The sequence below is a fragment of the Xiphophorus couchianus genome, chromosome 5, assembly GCF_001444195.1.
Source record: "Xiphophorus couchianus chromosome 5, X_couchianus-1.0, whole genome shotgun sequence".
NCBI classification, from domain to species: domain Eukaryota; kingdom Metazoa; phylum Chordata; class Actinopteri; order Cyprinodontiformes; family Poeciliidae; genus Xiphophorus; species Xiphophorus couchianus.
In genome coordinates this window covers 11,662,297-11,676,669 of record NC_040232.1, presented here as the reverse complement: position 1 = coordinate 11,676,669, position 14,373 = coordinate 11,662,297, and the positions used below count along the sequence as shown (strand labels likewise).

The 14,373-nt window shown below is 40.3% G+C and overlaps 1 protein-coding gene and 1 long non-coding RNA gene across 3 annotated transcripts in view; one reads left to right on the top strand and one right to left on the bottom strand.

Moving 5' to 3' along the window:
- The window catches only part of plppr2b (phospholipid phosphatase related 2b), a 63,497-nt gene that overhangs the window by 11,769 nt on the left and 37,355 nt on the right, over positions 1 to 14,373 (top strand). The gene's annotated exons all lie outside the window — the stretch shown is intronic.
- Positions 5,093 to 5,506, bottom strand: LOC114145368 (uncharacterized). Its single transcript, XR_003595670.1, has 2 exons — positions 5,343 to 5,506; positions 5,093 to 5,145 (listed from the first exon to the last, which is right to left on the bottom strand). It is a non-coding gene; the product is annotated as an uncharacterized LOC114145368 (long non-coding RNA).

Genomic DNA, 14,373 nt, shown 5'->3' with positions numbered 1-14,373 from the left:
ATTCCATCACCTCGACATGAATGGCCCTAGTACTCAAACAACTGAAGATAACAGCCCAGCGTTTACTGTTTGCATGGCCTCCCCGTGTCCGCCGAGAAGTTACAATCCAGGGTCCAAAGACATCGACTCCGACATAAGTGAATGGAGGAGCAACTGTGGTACGATCCATTGGCAGGTCTGCCATCTTTTGTTCTTCCGTATTCCGCCTCAATTTACGGCAGATTACACAGTGGTATATAACCGAGCTGATGCATCGTTTTACACCAATGATCCAAAGGCCAGCTGACCTCACAGCACCTTCTGTAAATAGACGTCCTTGATGCTGTACACGCTGATGATAGTGACGTACCAGAAGGGTCGTCAGATGATGATGACTAGGAATAATATATGGGTTTGCTTCATCGCTTTGGAGATTGGCTTGTGCAAGACGACCTCCTACTCTGAGACAACCTGAGTCATCAATGTAGGGTGACAGTTTCCTGAGATAACTATGTTTAGAGATCTCCTTCTGATCTCTAATACATGCAAATAATTCAGGGTAGCTCTTGCGTTGAAGGCTGCTCAAAATGACACGCTTTGCCGTTAGAAAATCATCTGGGCTCAGATCCTTGCACATATGCCAACCTTGACATTTGCTCGTTTGATTCTCCTTCTTGTACAGTCTGACTATGTGAACCAGTCTAGCGATGGCCCTCAACAGTGACTTCCATGATGAAAATGACTCGAAATGACTTGGGTCTACGAAAGAGTCTGTTAGTACTGTTAGACAACAGGTCACTGTAGGACGAATCTCTGGGTCGGATTCATGGTCAACTAGGTTGAATGAGGTTTCAGTTTGTTCAGTGTGCCTGTTTAGCCTCAATAGGAAATCTGGTCCTGTGAGCCACTTGCTGTTCTCCAAGGCTTGAGCTGGGATGGATCTTGAAGCTATATCAGCTGGATTCAACTCTGTAGGAATGTAGTTCCATTGGTCTGGATTAGATGACTTCCTTATTCTTTGCACCCGGTTACAGACGTAAACATAGAATCTCCTGGACTCATTCTGAATGTAGCCGAGAACTACCTTGTTGTCGGTAAAGAACTTTGTTGAGTGGAAGGGAACATCAATCTCCTCAGATATCATATCAGCAATCTCAACGGCAAGGACAGCAGCACAAAGTTCTAGCCTCGGGATGGTAACTTCTTTTTGTGGAGCAAGTTTTGCTTTTCCAAACATAAAACCAAGTTCGCTTTTGCCTTCCGCATCTGAAATCTTGACATAAGCTACGGCAGCAATTGCCTTAGTAGAGGCATCACAGAACATGCACAATTCTCTGTTTGTTGCATTATGAAATGAAAGGGAGGTGTATTGTCTAGGGATCCTCACTTGTTCAAGATGTTTTAGAGAGTTCCTCCATGCACTCCATTCCTCTAGTTTCCTCTCTGGAAGTGGGTCATCCCAGTTGATGGTTTCAGTTGAAAGCTCTCTTAGAAGGGCTCTACCTTGAATACTCACTGGGGCTGCGAATCCAAGCGGATCGTACAAACTGTTTACAGTTGACAGCACTCCTCTACGTGTATAAGGTTTCTCTTCATTTGAGACTTGAAAGGTAAACTCGTCTGTGTTGATGTCCCAACTTATTCCAAGGCTGCTTTGCATTGGTGGAGGGTCTGTTCCAAGGTTGAGGTCTTTAAGGTCCTTTGCCAGGTCCTCCTTGGGAAATGCTTTCATCACGTCAATATCATTAGATGCAATCTTGTGCAACTTTAAATTGGATGTAGCCAAAGTTTGTTGAGCATTTTTGACAACGGAGATCGCCTCATCACTCGATGAAAAGGAGGCAAGGCCATCATCAACGTAGAAGTGACGTTCTACAAGATGTCTTGTTGTGTTGTCTTGTTTCTCCTGGTCTTCTGATGCACGACGAAGCCCATAGGTTGCAACTGCAGGCAACAGACTGTTGCCAAAAACGTGAACGGTCATGCGATACTCCACAATTGGTTGTTCCATGTCATTGTTTTCATGCCAAAGAAATCGTAAGAAGTTCCGATGGTCCTCTCTGACGACAAAGCAATGGAACATCTGCTTAATATCAGCAGCCACTGCTACTCGTTCTTCTCTGAGACGCATTAGAACACCTAAGAGACTGTTGTTAAGATTAGGGCCTGTAAGAAGAACGTCGTTGAGTGACAATCCATCATGACGTGCACTGGAGTCAAACACAATCCGAATTTGGTCTAACTTGCGAGGGTGATAAACTCCAAAGAAAGGGAGATACCAGCACTCCTCCTGTTCTTTGAGAGTGGGTGCCAATTCTGCATGGCCGTTATCGAGTATAGTTTGCATAAATTGTAGGAAGTGTTCTTTCATTTTAGGACGTTTATTCAGAATATGGTGAACAGAAGTAAGGCGCTGTGTAGTCTGCTGCCTATTGTTGGGAAGGCACGGCCTAGGGGAACGAAAGGGTAGTGGAGCGACCCAACTATTTGAACTATCTTGAAAGACTGCCTTGTTCATTATCTGGAGAAAAGCTCTTTCTTCTTGTGAGAAGCCAGGTTTCTCATCTGAGCTTGTTTGTTGAAAGATTGTTTCTCCTATGTCTGTGATGTCGGACCATTTTGTCTTTGTAGATGTGCAGAAACTGACCTTTTGAGGAACTGGGGAATCAAAGCCTTCTGCCACCTGAATAGCATTCATACACGGTAGAAAATGACTGGGCCGACCATTATCCAGAAAATTGGTTTTGAAGACATTAGCATAGTCAGGTTTGTGTGCCCCGCCGAGGCAAACATCTCCAACTATGACCCATCCAAGAGCTAGCTTCTGAGCGAATGGGGCATTTAGAGGTCCATTACGTTGGTCAATAACCTTATGTGCTTGGACAACATCTCTCCCTATGAGAAGCGAGATGCTAGCGTCTGGATCCAGCTTGGGGATTTCTGCAGCTATGTCCTGTAGGTGGGAATGGTGTTGAGCAGCTTCAGGCGTTGGAATTTCATTCCGATTGTCTGGAAACATATCACACTCGATAAGCGTCTCTAGCAACAGATGTGACTGGCAATCCACTGATTCCACAATGAAGTTGTGAGCTCTTCTCCCCATTACTTCTTCAGTTCCTGCACAAGTCTTTAGCATGTAAGGATAAGATTTCCTTGTAATACTGAAGGCATCAAAGACTGAAGATCTAGCAAGGGACCTGTTACTTTGGTCATCTAAGATTGCATATGTTTTCAGCTTCTTCTCAGGAGACCCCTTTGGATAGATGAACACGGGACAGATTTTGGCACAAGAATGACTTTCAATTTCACTTCCACACACTTGTGTACAGGTAGAGATAGCAGTAGGTGATGGTTGATCTTGCTCCCCGCCGTGAACGTCCACTGGCTGCCTTACAGCTAGTTGTGGTTTTGTTGCCCAAACTGCTGGACCAGGATGAAGGGCTGAAACATGACTGTTGATGCCACATTCTGCACAGCTTATCTCTGTACTACAATTCTTAGCCTGGTGATTGGTAGAGGCGCAACATCTGAAGCATATTGAGTTCTTTTTAAGGTAGATCTTTCGTTCCTCAAAGGGCATTTCTCTGAATGCTCTACATCTTTTCAGTGCATGGGGTTTTCTGTGGATGGGACATTCTTTATCTACATCCACAATCTTTGTCTCAGCCATAGGTTTTAGTTGAGAGTTTACAACTTCTGTCCGACTTACTGAGATAGGTTCTTTCCTGCTGTGTCTTTCCTGATATTTAAACATCTTGAGAGGTGCTGGTGGTTGCTGGACTGAATGTCTAAAACTGGGATCATTGCGCATTTTTGCTTCACTGGCAACAAAGTTGGCAAATACAGAAAATGGTGGAAATGACACAGAATGTTTTTCTTTGTATTTAGTCCCATGGTTCATCCACTTTTCTTGTACTCCAAAAGGTAATTTATCGACTACAGGGTGGATTCCCCTTGCTGTGTCGAGGTAGAGTAGACCTGGTATGTAACCTTCACTCTTTGCTGAGTCGATCTCCAGTAGAAGGTCTGCAAGTTCTCTCAGGAGATGTGGATCTTTGTTTGAGATCTTAGGGAACTGTAGCATCCGATCTAACAGTGCCCTTTCTAGGGCTTCAGGAGAGCCATAACATTCTTGTAGTCTGTCCCAAACTTTAAGCAACCCTTGTTCAGGATTATTGACATGCACTGCTCTTAGACGCTCTGCGTACTTCACAGACTCTGGGCCAAGCCATTTGATTAATAAGTCTAGTTCTTCACTGGCAAACAAATGTAAGTTACGGATTGCATTCTCGAAAGAGGATTTCCAAGACCAGTAGTCTCCTGGTTTGTCACTAAACTTCCTTAGTCCTCCAGTGAGTAGCTCACTTCTAGGCAGGAACCTCGTTAATTCAGACATGTTAACTTGGTCCTTTGATTGGACATCACGTTTGAAGCTTGGTGATGTTTTAAGTACAGGATTACTCTGGGATAGTTGAGGAACAGCTTCATGATTGATTGACATGTTTGATGGAAGAACATAGTCTTTCAGAGTGTCTATGGAATGGTCAGGTTCTTGTTTGGGTTGACAAAATGTCATGGCTGCAGGTAGTTCATTGTACTCTAGAATATCGAATGGAGTCACACTACCTTTTAAGACAAGTTGTTCTTTCACATAATTGCCAGTGCGTTCTAAAGAATCATCATTTTGCTGCTCTGGTCGAGACATATGTTCTTCTTCATTAGCAGCTGCCTCATAAACGTTTGCCTCAGCATGAGCTGCCTCTGCATCACACTGGTGTTGAAGAGCCAGTAATGTGGCTTCCAGTTCTGCTTTCTTAACTTTCATTGCGATTTCCTTTTTAGCAAATTCTGCTCTAGTGCGAGCTGCTTCAGCTTTCGCCCTTGCATTTACAGCAGCCATGCTTGCAGACGACTTACTTGAACTTGACAGGTGTGTCTTGCTGGAGCGAGATGACGGAGCCTTTCCAGCTTCTTGAGACATCTTTAGTTTATATAGTAGATCTTCGATGTAAACATTCACTGCTTGTTGTGTAGATCTGTGCTTTTTCACTGTTCTGCCCCCACTGTGTTTCCAAGTAACAGTTGTGCAGATAGATAAACTCTCAGACGATTGTCAGGCGTATGTCCCTTTAATTGACGTTGCTTTCAATTGCCAAAAGAGTGAAACTACAAATAAAGATGAAAAACATGAATTAGAATACCACAGTAGTCAAATCATACAAATAGTAAGGGCACAAATGCTTAATACTGTGTAAATAACATGTCACAATCAGCCTTACAAACATCATCCTTTTACAAAATAAATGCCCACAAATATAGCTCAATGTTGTCTCAGATGTAATAAAATAACACAAAATACTCACAAGCAGTGCTTTCTCTAAACAACAAACAGGATGAAGAATGATTAAATGAAGACTGATAAACTGCCTCTGTCAGCCATTATACATGTGATTCTGAACTGATTCTACTGTTCAATAACAAACTTAACATGAAAACACCACCACCTGCTGGCTGGGAAGAATTACTGCCAGCACAGCCTCGTGGGAGGACTTTTGCTCAGAACTTGATGTCATCAGGGTCAGATGGACTGACTGTGAAAATCTGTTCTAAAGCTGACTCATAAATACCCTGAAAAAGTATTCAGACCCTGGGAGTTTTTTCATATGTTGTCACACTACAACAACAAAACCTCAGCATATTTTACCTTTACTTCATATCATACAATAAATCATGGAAAAAGGAAAAAAACAAAATTTTTTCATGTTTTTTCAAAATAAAAATCTAGAGCATATGAATCAGTAATATTTTAGGTTGTTAACCTGTTGGAAAGTGAAGCTCTGCCTAAGCCTCAAGTCTATACAGATGCATTCTACACCTTTTTAAAACATTTTCATGTGTAAAAAATTTAGACAGAAGTTTAGCATTTCTTTCCATTTCACAATTACCAGCTACTTTGTGTTGGTTCATCTCATGAAGTCCTACGTTTGTGTTTTTAATGTGAAAACAGTCAACAGGTATGGGTATTTTTGCAAGAGAGTTTAAAGACAAATATGATGTAAGGGGAGAGGTTTTCACTCTGCCGTTTAGACTCAACATTTCCAGGGAGGCATCTGCTGTTTCAGTTGTAAGATATCGTATTAATCGCTCATTGATTGCATCATATCCCCCCGGATCACAGCATGCAGGCTTCCCAGCTTCACTCCTGCCTGAACTGCTGGCTCAGACAAGTCGACTTTCCTCCCTGTCAATCCTTCCTCATGCCTCATTGGCTGCTTCCTCCCATGGCTTTGTGAGTTCTGTAAAATAAACAGACGGCTGAGCATCAGACCAAATCATATTTCAGCTTTACAGCCTATGCTGTCTCTGTTAATTCTCAGCACATCTGTTATCCCTCATCTCTTTTATAGTCAATTATAACCTCTCTCTTCTTTGTAATTTTACAATTTTAAGCACACATTTGATTTTCTACTTTTTTCATGCACAACAAATTTGCGTATTATCTGCACATTAGTTCTAAAAGAGAAACACATTCTTTGAATTTTCACCACATTTATTGCGTTTTGCATTATCCCATTCTTAATGATTCACTATATTATATTTAGTATTTATTTATGTTTTGGTGAGATAGATGATAGCGCACAACAATGAGCCCAATGCGTTCATATACAGGGATGGATTTGATCCTTCAAGTATTACACTTTGTCTCCAACCATCTTACCATCAAATCTGACCAGCCTCCGAGTCACTTCTAAAAAAAAAAAAAGCATCACCACAGCAAATATCTCAAGAGATGTCTTGAAGTGGATTCAAAGATCAGGACTTCAGCCTCAGCAATATGAGAGTTACTGTGATATGTTGTGGTGAAGAAGGAGCTGAGCCAAAGGACAAAGCGTTTGATTCTCTCATCCATTCATATTCCGTCCCTCAGCTATGATCAAGAGTAAATTTTGGCAGCAAAAAGAAAGTCCCACATCCAATCTGTTTAGGAGTTTTTCTGGGCTCAGGAAAGCAGAACGTGCAGGAGGGTTTGTGGTAACTTTTAGGTCATAGTTCCCTGATAAACACGAAACCAAGGGTGATAAATCATTCCTCCACTCCCCTTTTGGCATTCACATCTCTCATATTAATCTGGAGTATAACTAGACTTTGTGGTTTCAGAAGATGTTGCACCATCACATCATATTTCTGTGCCTTTCATTTCTTCTCCATCTGGCTGTGATCCTCATACAGGATGTCCAGATACATTAAGTGCTTCAAAACAAAGTTATTCTGTTGCAACCTCAAAATATATATCTGCTGAGGATAGTGAGGCTGTTTGGCATGAAGACCAGCATCCTCACCAACTTCTACAGGTGTAGCATAGAGAGCGTGCTGGAAAGCTGAATGACAGAGCGGTGTGGGAAAAGCTCCTTGCACAGCTGGAAAAGGGAAGCAGGAGGCACATTGCAGTCTGTCTTCCATCCAGGACATTTACTGCAGCCAGTGTCTGTGAAAGGCACACAGCGTCATTTAGGACCACAGTCATCCAGCACACAGACTTCTATTGCCATCTGGCAGACAGTATAAGAGTCTGACTGCTAGCACCAAAGGACTAAACGACAGCTTTTACCACCACACTGTCAGGCACATAAGTCAAAATAAACTGTGCTAGAGCATTGCATTGTTCCTCATGTCACACAAAAATTCATACATTTTGCCCTGTAAATGTTTATATGTTTATTTTTGACATATATATGGATGTGTATGGATTTTTTGTTATTAAGCATCTACATTGTGATGGTTACCATCTGTAGCATATAAGATAGATGACACTGTTTTGTGTTGGCGTGTCCGTGTGTGTGGTGAATTGATTGGTTCTTCTTGTCGGCAGCATTTCCTCGCATGGTTGTCTGTCTGTTCAACTACATATGACAAATTGTAGTAATATCTTATGATATATTACAACAATATATTTATTAGTACCTCAATCAGATTTTGTGGATCAGCATATTTCTCATATTAGCTGGACAGTGAAGGATCTTCTTCTGTCTCAGCTTTGTTTGCTCCAGCAGGCTGTGTGTTATATCTCTGTGTCACTCTTTCAATCCTGGCAGGACAGTTTGCAGAGCTTACAAGTTTGTTTCTACCTATAACTATGGATCTGAGACCTAATATTGGTAGGTCAACTTCAACCTTGTTGGATGGATGGTAGTTTTGATGTAAGAATTGCTTTCATTACTCCACAGTTGCCAACAATAAAGTGGGCTTTTGCTCCATTTATCTATATTCCCATCTTGGTTCAACATCTCCTCAGTACATCTATTACCTTTAGGTGATTTATTTGTTGTCTGTTTGTTGTCTGCCATCAGAGATGTTCAAATCCGTTCTTTGACACAAACAACGGATTTGAACCACGTTGTTTGTGCCAAATCAGCAAAACTTAGAACATCTTGAAAATGTAAGTAATTTTCAAATGACCTGTAAATGACCCGGTAGGTCATTTGAAAATGCACCTTCATATTTACATGTTTCTCTTAAACCTTGCTGTGATCAATTTGTGCACTATCAAAAGCTACCAACTGCACACAGGGAAGGTGACAAATCTTGACAGGACAGTAATACAGCTGTTCAGGATCATCCTAAATATAGTTATTACACTAATTTCTCAGTGTAATAACTATCCTCATTTTCTTAACTAGAATTTCTTGCATTGATTATTTTTAAATACCTCTTCCTCTTCAGCACCCATACCGTCACAAAGAACCTTCACCGGTTCATTCTTACATTATTTCCTACTTTCAGCTCGTTACCGCTCAGACTCCATGAATAACACCTGCCCGTTTCTCTGCCGCACTGGGATTTCTCAATGCTCTGGGGACACTTGTTAGTCGGGCTGCTTCCAACCTGTTATCTTGTTTAAAAAAGAGAGACATAGGCATGAGAAACCCATATATATCACAATATTCTACAATCTCCTTTTATGCGCAGGCATTAAAAGAACTTGCCTACGTCTGAGGTGTAGTTGAAGTCAAATGATCTCTGCTGAAATAAAAAGATATGATCGTCTCTGCAGCGAGTCTGTAAAATAAAATTGACTTGATGGTATGTAATCATCCCTCAGTGTTGCTTCTTTCTAAGATTCATGCTAATACAAGATTCAGAACTACACATTGAATCTTTCTGCTGCCTGTGCTGCTTGTTACTCAGAATATTGTGAAATTACTAATGGAAAAAGATTATATATCTGCTGCTGAAAGGTTTTCTATAATAAACTAAAATCCTTTAGAAATGTGTGGTGTATCAGGTAATTGTTTTTTCCTACATGAAATGGTTCAAAACCCTGATCCCTGTTTTGAAGGTGCTGATTTTCCACGTAAAGTGTTCTATAAAACACCAGCATACCCAGCATGATAGGAAACAGCATTACAGCAGCTTAACATAAATAGCTTTTCAATGCTAAAACAATAAAGGCCAGTGGAAAAAAAGAAGTCAGAATGCTGTTTCACTTTTATGTTGCGGTTCTTAGGAGAAATCTGTATCCCGAGATTAAAGCTTTACCAAAAAGAAAGATTGGACATTTGCCACAGAATTCAAATGGGTGTATTTCTAATGGAGAATAAACTCTTTTGATACAAAAAAAATGAGTGAATGAATTAAGGTGGTAAAGCAGATTCAGTAAACAGGGAGAAGAAGCTGGCAGAGACATGAAGGAGGAAGAGAGTTTGCGTTAGTGCCCATAAGATGGGTGACTCCTTTGCTCATCCCCATTGCCATCGTCCCCTGCATTGCTTTGCTTTGTATATTGCTTTTCTCACCCTCTTTCTGTCTCTCATGTGTCCTTATTTGCTCCTCTGGAGCCACTCTTGTTGTTTTTTCTGCACCCTCTGATTTATTTCCCAGTGGCACACTCAGCTTTGCTCTGCTGCTTATTGTGATCAGTTAATGTCTCTTTAACAGTTTCACCCATCTTTTATCTTCCTCCAGTTCCCCTTTATTGCCTCCCAGTGATATATTTTCGACCCTACCTCTCCCTTTAGTTCACTTCTTTCAGTCTCATCTGCTTTTCTTTCTCGACTTGTTTGAATGCAATCCACTGCCACTAGGGGGCAGTAAAGCCTATGTATTGTAATCACCAGTGTTGATTTGATGAAGCTCAGTTTGTGTGTTGCCCTTGTTTGTCTCAGCAGTCTCATGTGGCTTCTTCTATTGAATATGGGGCAAATGTAATGACTTTGGTGCTCAGCATTAGGCAGCTTTTCACTCCCATATGACAGCATGCAATTTAAAAAAAAAGAAAAAACAGCCATCACTGTCTAAGCCTGTTTCCTAAAAAATGTAGAATTAAGACCATGGCTGCTGTCAAATACTCACATGCTCTGTTCACACCAGCTAGTAATTATGTGTGCTCATCTGGGAACCAGATTTGAAAACCAGGCGGAGAGGTGCCGCCTCATCTCAGGCTAATTTTGGGAAGATTTTTGTGACAAAGACAACAGAGGAAGTAACAATAAAAACTTGCAAAACCAGCCTGACACTGGAAATAACAGTAAATGCCAGCTTTTGGAAAGATTTGAGAAGATATTTAAACTTGCATTAAATTTTAGATTCATTGTTATTGATCCCTGCAAAGCCAGTCCCAGTAATTAATATGTAAAGATCATCTTAATGTTTATTTGGTCAGTAGCTATAAAAAGTTGAATCCATGTTCATGTTTTAAACATTAGATTCACATACCATTTTATTTTAATTAAATAAAGACACCGGTTTTGTTAGCAGGAAAACAGAGCGGCTCGAGTCTGGTTCATCCTGACATTCGTAGTGCACCAGCGGGGTGCTGTCAACTCAACACCAGCCATTGTCCACAAATTTCTCACCCTCCTTAACCATGTTTGACTTTATCAGTTGACTTCTCTGCCATCTGGCTGCTCTCCACAGTCCAATGGTGGACATGCACCGTTTACTGCGTGTGCAAACTCAGTTTGGCCCCAGGAGACATTAGTGATGCCCCATCTATTTTCGCCTTGCTTTTTCCCTACCTAAAATGCTCTATTATTGTCACATTTTATTTTCTGCGTCTTCAGTCCAAGGGCTTTCTGGGCATTTTCTTCACTTTCTGTGACATGATTTCTTCCTTTTGCTGGTTTTCAACTTCAGAGGTATTAGCTTCAAGCTTTTATTAGGCTGCCTGATTAGCTGAAATTGAATACTTTTTATTGATCTTTCCCATTCTATATACTTATAGAATCTGTGCTGACTGTATAATACAACCTTAAATTTAATTTAATCCATTTTCAACCAAACACCCAAGAATATCAAGTAGGGAGAAGATAAAATGAAATTTGTGCAACAGCTGAGCTGCAACATTTATGATTATCTGCATGTTCTTCAAAGCTTACATTGCTGGAAGGATTTGGGAAATTTGAAAGTCAAGTTTAACATAATTCTGCAAAGAAGAGAATTGACTCGGCCCCTGATCTGTTATTTCATTACACATTTACAACAATCACAGGCATTTATTTATTTCCCCAAACAGTTCAGCAGAATTTATTAAACTGGTAATTACCAAATCACAGGATAATAAATCCAATCAAGCAGCATGAGGCATGTGTAAATGTCTGCCAGAGTTAATTAATATGTGTATAAACTGCTGGTAGGAGAAGAAATCAAAATGGCAGCCTTTATTAAATGTAGTTTGAGTTCTTGTGAGAACAATATGGCAGACTTAGTTTATAGTTAAAATGGTGCCTGTCATTTCAAATTGGCGATGGTTAGAAAAGAGAGGTAAACCCGGACATGTATTGGTGTGTTTGGCTTCATTCTATGGTGAATGTTTTGAGTATAAAACATGTCCTTTTAAATGAAAACTTTTAGAACGTGGACAAAGTGAAAACGACAGATAAGATCCTCACATCAGGAAGTCTGATTAAGACAATAAAAAGAACGTTGGCATTGCTAAACACTTATTTGCTGGTCTGGCTATGTGGCCACCTGGACAAATACAGGATTTGAAATAAATCAGATTAATTATCTGCTGTCATTTCACAACATTTTAATTAGTTGTTAGGTTTTAGTCTCTGACCAAAGTGGTGCTTTCGTCAGACCCAAAAACTTAGCAAGCAACTCGGTCCCTTTTAGAAAACCAACGTCGACTATAGTTGGAGTTTTTGTCATACTGACAAGACGTTTAGTTGGAAATTCAAAGAAGCACTCGCAAACAAAGAACAAACACATAATGGCGTTGATCCTCTTACCTTCTGTCTGCCGAAGGCCTCCATTTATGCAAATTAATATTCCAAGGAGACTGTAGCGTCGCCTTGATGCTAATTAAAGACCATCAACTTGAAGTTGCTTTGACCTTCAGGAGTATTTAGTAAAACTTTCAGTGTCTGCAGAGAGGGCTGCACATAAAAGCTCAAAGGACATTCAAGTAAACACCATATTTAATAAGGAAGCATTGAAATATTTGTGCTAAATAGTGAGTTCTTAAGGCTAACAATAACATGGTCATTATAATCAAAAGGTTGTTCTGATTTTATTTCTGTTATTCATACCACATTTGTGACGCAAAGATAAGTCAGTGTTACAGAACTCTACATTCAAATGGGATTCTAGTGTTATTTTAAAACGAAGTCAATATTATGTCAGAATTGGCATTTTAAACTGTCTTCAGTGTCTTTATATAAGTGATTAGCACAATTGAAGCACCTAGCATTACTAAGAATATCAATGAATATGTCCATTCAACGTCGTCTTATATGATCCTTTTGTTAGTTGTGAGACTTTTAAAAGGTTACTAATATTCCCTTTTCCAGAATGTGAAAAGGATAAAGCAGAGCAGCTATAGTGCGTCCTGTGATATGCTCAGCTTCCACTTCAGCTGTTTAGAGCCTTACTAAACAGCCGTCATATCCGTAGAAAATCCAGTTTTCTAGGAGCTCTCAGACCTTTTGTGCTTCCTCTAACTCCATTTATAAACACCTCACTGATAGTAAAAATAGGTAATTTTGAGTTTTCTTCCTCTCAACACCTTCCACGCTGAGATATGTTTTTGCATTAAAAGGCAACACTCCAGTCTGTCTGTCTGTATGTCTGTCTGTCTCCAGTCATGCGCTGTGCTGCACATTCAGCTGATTGAGACATTTTAATACTGACATATGGCAAAACTTTATATAAAAATGTAAAACATAAATCTCTCAGGAGCGTTTCAGCAGTTGCCTTCAAATATTTAACTTCAATGGGTGTTTGTAGATGTTCTATCTTTCTCGTCCTCCCACCTCTCCTCACTTCCCTCCCTCAAGCCTTCTGTAGCCTGGGCAGAACAGAGGACCGGATGATGGAAAGAAACATTCACCATAGCTCGCCTGTGCCTGAGTTCCTCATGAGACATGGGAATGCACCCACATACCAACAGATATCCTCAAATTCAGTGCACATGGAAACACGCCCACACAATCAAATGCAAAACCACAAACAAAGCTCTATGAGATTAAAGAAAAAGGAGAGAAACAAAGCAATTTTGCTGCATGGAGGGTTGTGTCTGGCTATGCTGTGCTTGGAGCATGAAGCTAACTGGTACTGTGGACCCCAGGTAAAAGATAACTTGAATCCCAATTAGATGCATTTGTCAGATCGTTGTTTTAGTTTACAGTTCATTTGGTGTCACTCTCTAAATTTCAGCATCTTTAAAGAAAGCACACAGATTAGAGGTGAGACTGAGGTCATCTTATCCTTCCTTAACAAAGACAGTTAAAACAAAACATGCTCCACATCACAGCTACTTGAACCCTCTGAGTAGCCCTGAAGAGCAGCGCTGGCACTAGTTTCTGGACAGACATAGAGAGAGCAACATGAATGCTTGAAGGGCCCCTTGATTGAGTTTGGAGACATGATGAATCCATGAAGGACAGTCATTTTCTGATTCATTTTTGGTTGTGTCCACTTGGAGATGAGTTTAGGAAAAGCTAAAATTTTAGTTCAAAATTTACATAATTTCCATATTGTGAATTATATCTGAGTGATTTTTCTCCAACAGTTTACTTTGAAGATAATGAAGGCTGATTGCAGTCGCATTCCATAGACTGCATGCTGCTACATCAATGCAGTATTTCAAATATTGAGGACTCTAGCTGAAAACAGGAAAATTGTGTGCTTTCCTGTTTAATATGAGGAGGACACATGGAAAAAAAAAAGTTTCTGAAATAGAAAACATTTTAGATTCCGGAGCGAGCAGAGGATTTTTTCAGAATGATGACTGTTCCATCGGTGCTACTGCATGAATCTGGACTGTATGTGTGATTAAAATTAAATCCCAAAACAGATATAAAGAAATATCAGTGTTCAGTGATGTCGCGTACATAAAACATGCATTACTATTATGTCGACTTTGTCCTCCACCATGCCAAAATGTAAGAGGGC